Genomic DNA, 15188 nt, shown 5'->3' with positions numbered 1-15188 from the left:
CATTGGAGACAGTAGTGAGGGAAGATTAATGGAGTGAGGGTAGGAGCTGAAGAAGTACGGCATTAAGGCGTGAAGTTTCAGAGCCTCTAAAATGCATCCCAGGTGGAGGCTAGATTGATGGACATGGATAGCTTGCTACCCATAGCTGAAACCATGAAAACCCACAAAAACGGTGACACCACACGGCCTATAGGGACATATCTCCCCTCTGTAGGTGGAGTGTAAATAGATGGCAAATACTGCAGTGCTCCTAGGGGAGTGTCCTGTGCCTACAGGTGGGGTGCTAAAGCCTGACTCTGGTTGGGGTGACTCCAAAGCCAGAGAGGCAAGAGGCTGCTCTGAGTTGAGTGGCTTTTCACAGTGCGAGAAAAAAGAGAAAAGGAGAAAAACATCCAAGAAACCCTGGGGTCCCAGTTGAATGCAACACACAGTGTGTGCAGTGCCAGGTTGTCCAAACAAGATTTCCACTAAGAGAAGCAATCCAGAGATGCCTGTTGGCGAAGGGCTCAACCACAGCCATTAAAACCACTGTTGGGGAATCATAGTTAGTGAAGCTATATCAAGAACTACACTGAAGTGTCCCCTTAGTTTTTTCTTGTAGGCGCCTGCCCCAAGCATTCACTGGTTGCACGGACAGTGGGAAGAATGTGTCCACCTTTGTAATTTACTCTGTGGGGGGCCCAGGATCACCAAAATTTTCTCTTGTGGAGGATCCACTCAATATACAAACTGGATCACTCTTAGGAGGTCGAAAAAAAAAACAAACATATTCAACATCTCAGAGGACACCAAGACCTCCCTGGCCTTATTTCCCAAGAGAATGCTGCTGCGGATGCTGCAGCTTCTGGGGCCTGCCTCCTAGAGGTCTCAAGTCTGCCCATAGAAAATGCTACTCAAATGCATGATTCAACTCATGTTAACTGAGGACATGAGGACATAGAGAGAATTAAAAGAATTCTTCCAGAGATAAAATATATGCCATACCACTGGGATTCCATACAACCCTCAGGGTCAAGTGATTGTCAAAAGGCATCACCGATATCTAAAAGAGGTCCTCAAAACCAAAAAGGGGGAGGAGTCTCCCAATCTACAACTGTGGGAGGCATTATTAACCATCAATATTTTAAATTTTCCAAAATCAGATGAATAAAATAGATTTCACAAACATTGGGGATCCCTACCAACGTGACAATGCCTAAATGAAAATAGAACAGGACGTGATGGAAATATCAAAATAAACACAGACAATAAAAGAAAAGCTAGCTGCTTTGAACATGAATCATATTGCCCTTCTGGAGGAGGTAAGGATTACATGACTTTATAAAAATTTACATCATCATTTGACTCTGAGGGACTGATAGATTCATAAAATTAGCAGTAGTGTGTACCTGTTTCAATGAAATCCTTAATTAGGTTTCTTTTTTTCTAAACAGGCTTAAACTATGTTGTTAAAGTAGACATGTTTAACAAAAGTGTCAATAAATAATAAATAATTAATTAATTAAAATGTAGTTAGTCAATTCTCACGTTAGAAATTTTCAACTGGGTATAATTTTGCTACTAAGATTTTTATTCTTCATTCACTTCTAACATCCCCAAACATACCATGTACTCCTAATTAGAAAAGAACTATATATTTCCAAATGAAGAAAAGATTATTGCTGAATATATAGTTTAGACCAATCATAGTTCTTTGTCTAATAATAAACTGCTCTGTGCCGTAGGTATATAAAGCATAGCATAAATGAATATTTCATATATTTTACTAATTAATATGAACAGACACAAGTGTAATCTCAAAATCATTCATATAATACCTAGGAAAACAATGAAAATTGTAGTTATTTTGGATACTGTCTAAAAACAAACACTTCCCTATTGTTTCACTATTAGGAGCAATTGTAGTTAATCAGGTTGGTTTGCTTCTCATGTAATTGGAGAATTATACATTCTTTTCTCAGAAGAGAAAATATCTGAAAAACACATCATACTCTCTGATCTTTGTTCTGTACTAGACTATATACAGCTCCTGTGAAAAACAAAGCTACAGTTATTGCTCTTACACTCAGTGGATGATATTGTTAAAAGCAAACACAAAACTGAATTCCTTGTCTCTTATGCTGGTTTTAACTCCTAGATTATGGGCTCTGTATAATGCACAGGCTAAGAAATGAACTTGGAATATTGCATTACATTCCATCCAAGGAATGCATTAAAATTTCAGTGAAAAGTAATGTCGCTTGAAATCTATTTTTACATAATTATGCTATTAAGCTTATCACTCAAATGAAATTTCTGGAAATTCTGAAAACATTTTTGAATACAGAAAATCTAACATACCACCACATTTCAAATCTCCTCCAATTCCAGGAAGGGTAAGTTCCTTTCCAAGAAGAATAATTATACAACTTCTACCATTTGATCATGTCTGTCAGCCAAAGAAAGTAATGAATTACTGAGTACACTTAGTAATCCAGGAATTTGCTCTGTTACCTAGTATGCCACTTCACTTCTTCATAATACAAAGTTAATTTATTTTTCATTAATTTTTAAGCATGAAATGAGTTGTGAGTTTTCCAGCACTCTTGTAGAGTCTGGAGATGATGCGTGGAGTGGTTTCCTATAGGACCATTAAAAAAATACAAGTGAATATGTCTGAAGTGTGTTATTCATTCACAAGTAAATCTTTTCAATGGATATAAGTATTTTTCCAAAAGGCAAATATTTAAGAAAACCTTAATTACTAATATATTTGAAAAATTCATAAGAATATTTAATCTAAGATTATGCTTTGTACTACTTTATAGACTATATAAAAGCTTGGAAAGGAATATATAACATGAGACCAATGATTAAGAAAAAAAAAATTCCAAACAGCTAATCACTTGCTGCAATACTGTGCTCAGGACTTACCAGATATGATAATTCTCTCTTACATATAATAGTTTCATGAAGTACATTTGAATTATTTCATTTTATGTAAGAATTGTGGGCCACACATCCAAATACATAAATTTAACTGACTCATCTTTATAATTTTTCTATGAAATCCCTTATAGCAAAGTTATAATGCCTTGAAGACAAAACTATACTGAATAATGAATGCCTTTCCATATTTTAAAATGAAAATTTGAAAATTCTTATATATGTATGTGTATATATTTTTGTTGCTTTTGATGCAAATTTTTCTTTTAGTCATGACTTTTATTGTTACAATTTTGGTATTTAAAAATGTTACTATACTTGTAACATCCAGGTAATATTAATATTTGAGATTAAGTAATATTGCATGGTGTGGTAGTGAGTTTTACAGCTTAAATAATACAAATCCAGTGGGGAAAAATCACCTAATTTTTCTACAATATCATGTACATATAAAAATTATCTTTATTGCTTAGATTTTATGATTATATTTTATCCATGGACAACAAATAATTTCTTCCATATAAAAGTCATAAGAAAAATAGTGGGCAGAATAACAAGTGAGGTACTAAACTAATTGAAAATATAGGTTGCTTATTCCCTTTCAAAAAAAACAGACCTTAGGTGTCTAAGTCACAGGTTAAGTTTACAAAGCTACTATCATATATATTAGATATAAAAGGGGACAGTCCTTTAGATTTCCCGCTTCACTGAGAAATCTGTCAGACACTCTAGGCCTATAGACTGAAGATGGATGCCCCAACATTACAGAACAACTTCCAGGTACACAGATATCTCTGTAATTTCTAGAGTTTAGGAAGTTGTTTGCAATACATTTCCAGGTTACTTAGGTACTATTATATCATGCTTGGGTCTTTGATAGAGTTCAAGACTAGATAGTTATAATTATAGATTTCCTTAGTTATCGTAAAAGATGAATTTGAAATTTTAGACTCACAAAGATAGAATAGATAAAAGAGTATTTTTTTAATTTTGTCAAATACAAATAGACTAAACATTGTAACTGTAACTAAAATCCTTGCTTGATAACTGTTTTATTATATGTATTTTCATAATGTCATGCTTTTGTTTGGTTGAATCAAAATAATTTTTATATTTTAAGTTCATCCATGTGGGAAAATTTTCTTCTGCTGAGGTACTTACAATTGGAGGTTCCCCTAAAAGTTTTATTTTCATATATTTACATTTATTTCATTTGAGAATTTAATAATGAATATTATATTTACAACATTCCCATTCATTTTCTTTGCCTCCAATTTTTCTTTATCCTCTGCAACATATACAGCATCTAAGCTCATTACTTTTATTTTATTGATATGTAACAATACGTGTATATAACATCATATATACATGTATATGCATATATATGTATATACACACACAAATATACATGCTCAGTTGGTTCATTTAGTGTTCCTTGTATGTGTAAATGTTGTTTAATCTCTATGAATTTGTATATTTCCAGTAGTTTGTATTGCTGTTGATATCTAGTTTAACTTTATCTTGGCAGATTAAATAAAGAATGATGTTTCAATGTTTCTTATTGTAGGCAGCCACTTGTTCATTCCTGACTGCCCAGACTTCCAAAACATAGAAACTATATTATTAAGTCATTGCTTGGCCAATCGCTTAATCATATTGCTTGCTAGCTCCTATATCTTAAATTAACCTATTTCTACTTTTTCATATTTTACCATTAGGCTCATGGCCTACCAATAAGATTCTAACTGACATCTGTCTCTGGTGGGGCTACATGGCTTCTTACTAACTCTGCTATCTCTCTCTCTCTCTCTCTCTCTCTCTCTCTCTCTCTCAATACACACACACACACACACACACACACACACACACACACACACACGTATACTCTGCTAAGCCATTGGCTGAAAGAAGTTTCTTTATTCTTTAACCTATAAAAGCAACACATATACAAAAGAACTTCCCACAAAATTTCCCCTTTTATGTTTAAATAAAAAAAGAAGGTATTAATTTTAAAATAGTAAAATTACATATAGCAAGACAGTTATCGAGCAAGAATTATAGTTACAATATTTATATCTACTTTATCTTTTATCATAACTAAGGAAAATATAACTATAGCTATCTATTATTCAGCTCCATCAAAGACCCCAGAAGAATATATTACCTAAGTAAACAGGGAGTGAATTATAAGCTACTTCCAACACTCTAGAATTGACAGAGACATCTCATTGCCTGAAAAGTCACCTAAAGGTTTTCTGTAACGTTGGAGCATCCAATCTTCAGCCCATAGTGTTCAGCAGACTTTTCTACGAAGCAGTAAATTTCAAACGCAGTTCTGCCTATATTGCCAGTTTGTCAGTCACTTTTTTCTGTGTCCTGCAGAATGTTTTACAGATTCTTTCATGAAGAAGGAACACTGAATTTTGGTCTCACCTTTAGGCAAGTTCAACAATCATTTTTCTGTGGGTCATGCAAGTCCAGTTCATACAGCATAACATCAAACATTACAGGCAAGAGCAATTTCTGGCCCAAATAAATAACAAACTCCATGAGGAGCCTCTTCAATGCCCATGATCCTCTTGAAGTACATATGTAGGAATACACCTAAACTATTGTCCAACCAGTGTTGTAATTTATATAGGTTTTGTATGCTTATTTAGGTCTGAGTAGTCAGGAAACGAGAGAGCAGTCTCCCTCAACAGATTATAGCCATTTGTGGGATGATTGCATTAACCTGGATATGCTGGGATCCATACTAGATACTCATAAATGCTAAATGCACAGCAAATATTCTTTTTTAGCTTAAAAAGTTGCTACCAAGTAATGGTTTCTACTAAGTAATGGATTGATCAGTCTGGCTTTTTCTTTTCTTTTCTTTTTTCTTTTTTTTTTTTTTTTTTTTTGGTTTTTCGAGACAGGGTTTCTCTGTGGTTTTGGAGCCTGTCCTGGAACTAGCTCTGGTAGACCAGGCTGGTCTCGAACTCACAGAGATCCATCCGCCTGCCTCTGCCTCCCAACTGCTGGGATTAAAGGCGTGCGCCATCACAGCCTGGATCAGTCTGGCTTTTTAAGTGACTTTATTCTTCTGTCTTGTGTTTTTTTTTTTTTTATTTTTAAGTTATTTTTTCTGCCTCTCTCTCTCTCTCTCTCTCTCTCTCTCTCTCTCTCTCTCTCTCTCTCTCTCTCCAAACAAAAAACATCCTTAGTTAAAAGCAAGCCAAGCAAGTGGGCAGAGTTGGAAGAATTTCTGGGTCATCTACCCGGTAGGTGTAGAGTCTGAATCCACATGGGCACCAGATGAAGATGGATTCTTAAAAGAAATCCCACACTAGTTTAGAATTGAGAAATAGATGGTTATTTATTAAGAGGAAGACTCGCAAATCAGAATCCTCTGCTGGAACAGAGAACAGAAACCAAATCCCGCAGGGGAAATAGAGAGGACGGATGCATGCTCTACATAGGCATAAATAGCATAAGAGGCTATGTCCCAGTAAGTGAGTAACTACGGGCTGTAGGATGTCCTACAGCATAATTAGCAAGTACCTGCACATTAAGAAATGAAACAATTTGTGCATATGTTAAGGAGTGATATGACTGAGTCACATGGTAAATCTTCTTCCAGTTTTTTTTTTTTTTAAATATTCCACAGTGATTACCAGAGTGCCTGGTGCAGCTTGTAATGCAGCCAGCTATGACTGCGGGTTGCCTTTCCCAGCATTCTTGCTAGAATTTACTGTCAGTTATTATGTTGATCTGTGCTATCTGACTTGGGTAAGATAGAAATCTGAAAGTAGTTTTAATATGCTCTCACCTAATTTTTAAGGATGATGGAGTACTTTTAAGAATATTTCTTAGCTAATTAAATCTCCTCTGTTAAGAACTCTGTTATAATTTAGATCATTAGTTTTTTTTAAGTAATTTTTTTCTTTTCTTTTTCTTCTTCTTTTTTTTTTTTTTTTTTTTTTGGTTTATCAACACAGGGCTTCTCCACATGTACCCTTGGTTGTTCTGGAACTTGCTTTGTAGACCAGGCTGGCCTAGAACTCACAGATTTCCACCTGCCTCTGCCTCCTGAGTGCTGGGATTAAATGCATGCTCCACCATCACCCTGATAAAAATTCTTTATACATTATGAATATTAATCCTCCAGCAAAGATTCGCTCCCATTGTGTGGACTTTCTCTTCACTCTGTTGATCTTTTCCTTTGCTGTATAGAAGCATTCATGTTTGCAAGACTCCACTTGCCAATTGTTGGCCTTACTTCTTGGGTAAATTGAATTGTATTCAGAAAGTGCTTTTCCAAACCTATAACTTGTACAGTGTTTTCTTCTGGCAGTTTCAGGAAACATCGGGTTACACATTGTTGTTTTTCATCCATTGATTAAACATTTGCTGAAGGTTTTTTTCAATGTGTTTTTGGCATCTTTGTCAATATCATATGTTTGCAGTTACATACACTCCTGTTTGTGTTTTCTATTCTGTTCCATTGATTCAAATGTCTGGTTTTGTGCCAATACTGTACTTTTTTTAAATACTAAACTTTATTTTATACCTTCACTTATGGCTTCTGCTTCAATTTCCACCTCCAGGGACCTGCCTTGAGTTTCTGGACTGAATTCCTTCAAAGACAGACTGTGACCTGAAAGGGTAAGTTGAAATAAACCAGTTCCCCCCTCAAGTTGCTTTTCATAGCAATGTATTATCACAACAATGAAAATCTGAACTAAAAAATGGTGCTTTCTAAAGTAATATTTCTTTGCCTAGCTTAATTAAGGTTTCAGCTTGCCTTATTTGTATTTTGACATTCTGACACAAGCTGCCATAACAGAAGTGATTCACCATACCCGACTTCTTTGATACTTTCTTAGTTTCCATTGTATTTTAGGAGCGATAGAGCTCCGGGCACACAATAAACTTGTCTTCTTCACTGAAGAAGGTTTCTCAGTGTCTACTAAGCATCTTCAATAAAATATGTCCCAAGTCCATAGCATTCAAAAATTCTAAGAGTTATTGCATTCGTTTTAATATAATTCAGAAAACTTGCAGTGATCCCAGAAAATTTCTTATGACCTAGGGCATATAACTGCAAGTGATCCTAACTCTTCACATGTCGGTGTCTGAAGACTGGCCATTGTCATCACTAAGGCCTCCCTCATGCCCACACACAGAGGACACCGAAATTTAACATTCTACTGCTAAATATTTCCTAAGTCCAAAAAACATTTCTCAGTTCTAGTTCCTTCTATTTCTTATTCATTACTCTGCCACTAATACAATACTTCTAATCCTTCATTGAAAGTGCGTATATTTTCTAAGAAAAATGCTAACAACCAAAGAAAGAGCATCTTGCTATATCACCTGCTTATAAATATGTATTTATATGTATTATTCCTCATAACTATGTATGTGTTTCTGCGCTTGTTGTCTGCATGTATCTATGTGAGTGTATCAACACATGTATACATAGGGGGTAATATCTATGTTCACAAGCCAGAAGAGGCTACATGTGTTCTGTTTGTCACTGTAAACATACATTTTTGAAGCATGGGCTTTCCATAAACAGGGCTTACCTTTTCCTGGCTAGTCTGGAACCTGGGTTGCTTCAGCAATCCTTCCTCTCCCTAAATTGTACTTTGGATTATCGTTGTGGGATATCTTTCTGTATATGTGCTGCTTTTATCGGTAAATGAATGAAAATACTTTATCCAATGGCTTAGCAGATTAAAACCAGGTGGGAAATCCCAACATAGATATAAAAAGAGAGTAGGCAGAGTCAAGAAGACATCTTGTTGCTACCAAAGAGAAAGATACCACTGTTGGAATCCTTCCGGTAAGTCACAGCCTCGTGAAAATACAAGGTTAATAGATAATGGATTAACTTAAGATAGGTGAGATAGGTAGGAATACACCTAAGCTATCGTCCAAACAGTGTTGTAATTTATATATTTTCTGTATGGTTATTCAGGTCGGAGTAGTCAGGAAACGAGAAAGCAGTCCCCCTCAACAGATTATAGCCATATGTGAGATGATTGCGTTGACATGGATATGCTGGGATCCACACTAGATCCTCATAATTGCACAGCAATGATCTTTTTTTTTCTTTTTTAGTTGCAACACTGCTTGGCCAATAGCTTAGGCATATTCCTAGCTAGCTCTTATATCTCAGATCTACCCATTTCTATTAATCCATGTATCATTATGAGGCTGTGGCCCATCAGCAAGGCTCCAGTGTCTTTCTCCTTTAGCAGCTACATGGCGTATTCAGAATCTGCCTTCTTTCTCCTTGTATTCAGTTTAGTTTTCCTGCCTAGCTCTATTCTGCCCTGCCACAGACCAAAGCAGTTTATTCTTAATCCCAAATTAATTTTGCCACTTCATCCCCTGCCACTTTCCACATTTTTCCTCTCTTCCTGAAGGGAGAAATTTTCTTCAAGGTTTTCATGATGACTTACATTTCAGCCCTTTATTTCATAAGCTCATTGTTTTTAAACTTCTGATATCACACTATCCCCACAAGAAATGTCCTTACTTATAAATTAGCAGATCAAGAAACATCTCTCTAACATTTAATATCTTAGATATATTTTAATGTGCTCATTTGATATTTCCAATTAATTTATATGTTTTTTAACTCTAATGAAATCTTATGTCATATTACATCATACTTTTAAGTATCATATGGAAGTCATTTCCCTAAAAGGTTTCTAAAGGGAAGGTCAGTGAAAGTCAATTGCCAGTGAATAGGATATATAGGTAGAATGTTTTTATTTTATTGAATTCTGCAGGAAATAAGATAGAGAATTATTAAGCAGAATTTTTCATTAGTGTGTTTGTCCTTCACATGTCAGTTTATATATGTAAGTGATGCTCCAGATTAATTCTATCCAATGGGATCTGGCTTCCTGAAATGTTTCATGTGTCTTAATATGTCCTACTAGAGTAGGTGTTTCTCTCTTTCCTATTCCTGATAAGTGTTTATTATCCGGTCAATAAGTTTGGTACCACAGAAATGAGATTGGAGGTTATGGGCAGATTTTTAAAAAGTCCAGTTATGTATAATGTACTACTTGGGGGATGGTTTTTAGAAGGCTCGCTGTTGCTGTTTACATTAGTCTTCATGATCTCCTGCATTACTTCCTTTAGCAACAATTTCATTCTACTCGGGGTGTGACTCATTATTATATAATAAAGTATTCATACTTTAAAGTGTGCATTTGTGAAAAGTTTACCTAGATAGAGTTCAGAACTATCTATGGTTGTAAGCATTTCTGCCTTGGGCTTTACCCCCTGAAGTAACAAATTCACATTCTGATGTTTTCTTTCTGTCACCGCAGAGGATATTGTAGAGCTTTAGTCTGGAGAAAAGTTAATTTCATTTTATTTGGGTGTGTGTTTTATTTTTCTTTTATAACAAAATTCATATTCACATGTTTGGGGAAAAAAGGGAAACTGTTCTTTAACTTTATTTCCTACAACTGTACATATTTTAACCAAAAATTATAAGAGACACTATTAGAAATAATTGTGATAAATGGGTTATTTATGTAAAATTCCCATCTTCTATTTTAGGTTCTCTGTCCTGTACTAATAATGTAGTATATTATTTGGGAAAACTGAAAAATGGACTTCTGGCTATCCCTGTAGTCTTCAGGTCTCTGGAGGTCTTTACAGAAGACATCAAGTACAGTCTATTTCCTTGGAAGACTACCACCCAGATGAAAGTCACAATGCACAATGCAGTGAAGACAGTGCTAGCACATGGGGCATGTGTTCTGCATTCTCGCTTAGGAGCAGCAGTAGTGATTCCCGGCTGCTCAGAGTGAGGACTAATGAATACCTTCTAATACTATGAATCCAGATCTCAAATAAAATGAAGTATATTCACTAACATAATTTTCTCACATACTTAAATATGAAGAAAAAAGTTTAATCAATAGTTGCAATTAAAAATTAAGTTTGAGTGTGCATTGTAGGTCAGAAATAGGTTTCTTGTCGTCATGTATAAGAAATTAAGCAATACATGTACTGTGACAAAAAAAGTCTTTCTTGAGTGCTTTATCCATAATATAGAATATATAATTTGATTAGTGAGGGTTTTAAATTCAAAACTAATTACAATTTAAAAGAAAGAAATTGAGATGATGAGATAGTACACAATCTTACATACATGAAGTAACTTTTTTTCTATATTAGATGTGAACAGATAGAAAGTATTTTAAGGGTTCCCATACAGAAATAAGTAAAAATTTGGTGAGGTAGAAGATGAATGTCCCTGACTTGATAAAACACACGCATCAAATAACAATGCTTATGATGTAACATATATTAATAAAGTTTTTAAGTCCTAGTGATAACTGTAAAAGAAAAACAAAGCAAAATCCCTTTATGTCCATGCACACCCTCTAAAACGCCAGACATATCAAATAAACTTCCTTATAATGTTGTCAATACAAACAGCTTTGTCCCATATTGCTTTGTTTCCTCATCTGCCTTTCCTTAAGTGTCTACTTTCTAATATTTTCTTTTTGAGGACAACAACTCTCATTCTCTAGTTCACCCCAAGCGTGTGTTTTTTAATCTGTGGGTCACAACTCAAATGATAAACTTCTTTCTCAAAAAAAATACTTATATTATTATTTAAAATAGTAACCAAATTATAGTTACAGGGCAGCAAGAAAAATAAATTTGTGACTAGCTGTTGTTACAACTTGAGGAACTTTATTAAAGGGTATAAGGAATGCTGAGAACCACTGAGACTCTAGGGCTGTTGTTTAGGTCTCTTTGAGCCCAGGTTAGTTGATTCTGTGGGTTTTCTTCTGGTGTTCTAGACCCCTCTGGCTACTACTTCTGCCTCTTCTTCCACAGGATTCTCAAGCTCTGCCTGTGGGTCTCTGAATCTGTTTCCATCCATTGCTGGATGAAGTCTCATTGATGACCACTGGGTTAGCCAGCAATATATATATATATATATATATATATATATATATATATATAGCACAATATTATTAGGAATCATTTCATTGACTTTTTTTTCCTGTCAGTTGTGTTTGGTTGGCCACTCCCACAATTTCTGCACTACCTTTACCCCAGCACATCTTGAAGGCAGAACAAATTTTAGGTCAAAGATTTTGAGGTTTGCTTGTTCTCCCAATCCCTCCCCTGGAAGTCTTGCCTAATTATAGGAAATGACTCTGTATCTGTTGCTAGGTGGATTAGACAGGATCACCTTCAGAGATTTCTCTGAGTTTACATTGAGCTAAGCTTCTAACTCATCCCAGAGATGGTCCGCATTCCAATCTTCTTTCCCAATACTCTCTCCTTCCACCTTCCTCCACCTGATCCCTCCTGTTACCATCCCCACACCATATCCAGACCCCACAAAGCCAGTACGTGCAGTAGGATCAAAAACCCATGGCCATTGATCTTGAGTTCTCAGTAGTCCTCATTGTCCGCTATGTTCAGCCAGTCTGGTTTTATTCCAGGCTTTTTCAGACCCAGGCCAGCTGGCCTTGGTGGGTTCCCGATAGAATAGTATACATAAGCAACCCCAAAAACTCTACCAAAGAACTCCTACAGCTGATAAACACCTTTGGTAATGTGGCAGGATACAAGATCAACTCCAAAAAATCAGTGGCCTTCCTATACAGTAAGGATAAGGAGACAGAGAGGGAAATCAGAGAAGCATCACCTTTCATGATAGCCACAAATAGCATAAAATATCTTGGGGTAACTCTGACCAAGGAAGTGAAAGATCTATATGACAAGAACTTTAAGTCTTTGAAGAAAGAAATTGAAGAGGACACCAGAAAATGGAAGGATCTCCCCTGCTCTTGGATTGGGAGGATCAACATAGTAAAAATGGCAATTCTACCAAAAGCAATCAATAGATTCAATGCAATCCCCATCAAAATTCCATCAAAATTCTTTGCAGATCTGGAGAAGACAATAATCAACTTTATATGGAAAAACAATAAACCCAGGATAGCCAAAACAATCTTATACAATAAAGGATCGTCTGGAGGCATTACCATCCCTGACTTCAAACTCTATTACAGATATTTCCATCTTAATGACTTTAAAACTCCTCATATCATAAAGGTTTTTCAATTTGTAGATTGCAATTATGTTATTTGTGGCTATTGTGAAGGGTGTTATTTCCCTTATTTCTTTTTTAGTCCAATTTTTTTTTTTTTGTATATAAGAGGGCTACTGTTTTTTTTTTTTCTGAGTTAACTTTGTATCCAACCACTTCATTGAAGGTATTGATCAACTGTAGGAGTTCCCTATTATAACTTAAAGTACTATATTGAATAGATACAAAAGGAGTGGACAGCTTTGTCTTGTTCCTGATTTTAGTGAAACTGTTTTAGGTTTCTTTCCAATTAATTTGATGTTTGCTATTGGTTTTCTGTATATTCCCTTTATTATGTTTGAATAGGTCCCTTGTATCCCTGATCTCCTGAAGACTTTTATCATGAAGGGATATGTGATTTTGTCAAAACCTTTTTCAGAATCTAATGAGATGATAAAGTGTTGGGTTTTTTTTCAGTATATATATATATATATATATATATATATATATATATATATATGTATGTATTGGATTCCATTGACAGATTTTCATAGGTCGAACCATCCCTACATCTCTGAGATGAAGTCCACTTGATCATAGTGGATGATATTTTTGATGTGTTCATTGATTTAGTTTGCAAGTAATTGAATGAGTTTTTTTTTAATCAAAGTTCATGAGGAAAATTGACGTGTAATTTAAATGAGGTTGTCAATGTTCTATCTGTTTCTGTTTTGTGGGATAATTTAAAGACTAATCGTATTAGCTCTTCTTTAAAAGAATGGTAGAATTCTGTGCTAAAGTCATTTGGTCCTGGGCTTTCCTCCACCTCCACCTTGTTGAAATACTTCTAATGACTGCTTCTATTTTCTCGGGGGATATAGGTCTATTTAAGTTGTTTAAATATGATCTAACTTTGATAAGTGGTATCTATAAAAAAAATTCCATTTTTTAGGTTTTCCAGTTTTCTGGAGTAGACGTTTTTAAAGTACGGCCTAATAACTCCTTGAATATCCTTAGTGTCTCTTGTTACATCCCAGTTTCCTTTTCTGCCTTTTAATTAGTTTAGGGTTTATCTACCTAGCTGACTTTCTCAAAGAACCAACTCTTTGTTTCATTGATGCTTTAACCTTTTATATTGTTTCTATGATATTCATTTCAGCCCCGAGTTTGATTATTTCCTGCTGTCTACTATTCTTGGGTGTGTTTACCTGGTCTTGTTTTAGAGCTTTCAGGTGTGTTAAGTCCCTAGTACGAGATCTCTACAAATTCTTCATGAAGACACTTTATTCTATGAACTTTTGTCTTGGCACACTAATCATTATGTCCTATAAGTTGAAGTATTCATTTTCATTGAATTCTAAGAAGTCTTTATTTTTTTCTTTATATCTTCTTTGACTCAGTGGTAAGGTTGAGAGGTGCCCAGTTTCCATAAGTTTACAGACTTTCTGTGATTTGTGGTATTGGTAAACCCAAAGTTTTAATCCATGGTAACTGAATAAGATACAGGGGATTGTTTCATTGTGTTTTTTAATCTGTTGAGATTTGCTTAAAGACAAAATATATGGTCATTTTTTTGGAGAAGGTCCCAAGAGGTGCTGAGAAGATATATTCTTTGGTGTTTGGGTGAAATAGTCTGTAGATATCTATTAGGTCCACCCGAGTCACTGGTTCCATTTTTTCTCTGTTTAGTCTATCTGAAAAACCTCTCAATTTGTGAGAGTGGAATGTTTAAATCTCCCACTATTAACGTATAAGGCTTTATGTATGATTTAAGCTTTAGTCTTTAGTTAATGTCTCTTTTACAAATGTAAGTGCCCTTGTATTTGGGCCACAGATATTTAGAATTCAGACATCATCGTGATGAATTTTTATTTGATGATTAAGTAATGCACTTCTCCATCTCTTTTCATTAAGTTTCTTTGAACACTGTTTTGTTAAATGTTAGGATAGTTACACTATACCAGCTTGTTTCTTAGGACCATTTTTTTTTGGAACATCTTTTCCAAACCTTTACTTTGAGGCAATATCTATCTTTAATATCAAGGTGTGTTTCTTGTATGTAACTGAAGGATGGATTCTGCTTTCATATCAATTCTGTTAACCTGTCTCCTTATTAGCTAATTGAGTCTATTGATATTAATATATATTAGTGATGAAATATTGTTAATTCCTGTTATTTTGTTACTGTTGG

At 34.9% G+C, this 15188-nt stretch overlaps 1 long non-coding RNA gene across 1 annotated transcript in view; it reads left to right on the top strand.

Annotated features, from left to right (window-relative positions):
* The first annotated feature begins 7545 nt into the window (after positions 1-7545).
* LOC142857067 (uncharacterized) overlaps positions 7546-15188 on the top strand; it is a 152649-nt gene continuing 145006 nt past the window's right edge. The window contains exon 1 of the long non-coding RNA XR_012911759.1: positions 7546-7572. This is a non-coding gene — a long non-coding RNA (uncharacterized LOC142857067). The remainder of the gene's footprint in view (positions 7573-15188) is intronic.

Source organism: Microtus pennsylvanicus, chromosome 9, assembly GCF_037038515.1.
Source record: "Microtus pennsylvanicus isolate mMicPen1 chromosome 9, mMicPen1.hap1, whole genome shotgun sequence".
NCBI lineage: Eukaryota > Metazoa > Chordata > Mammalia > Rodentia > Cricetidae > Microtus > Microtus pennsylvanicus.
The sequence above is the reverse complement of the archived record's forward strand: the minus strand, read 5'-3'. Positions and strand labels throughout refer to the sequence as shown.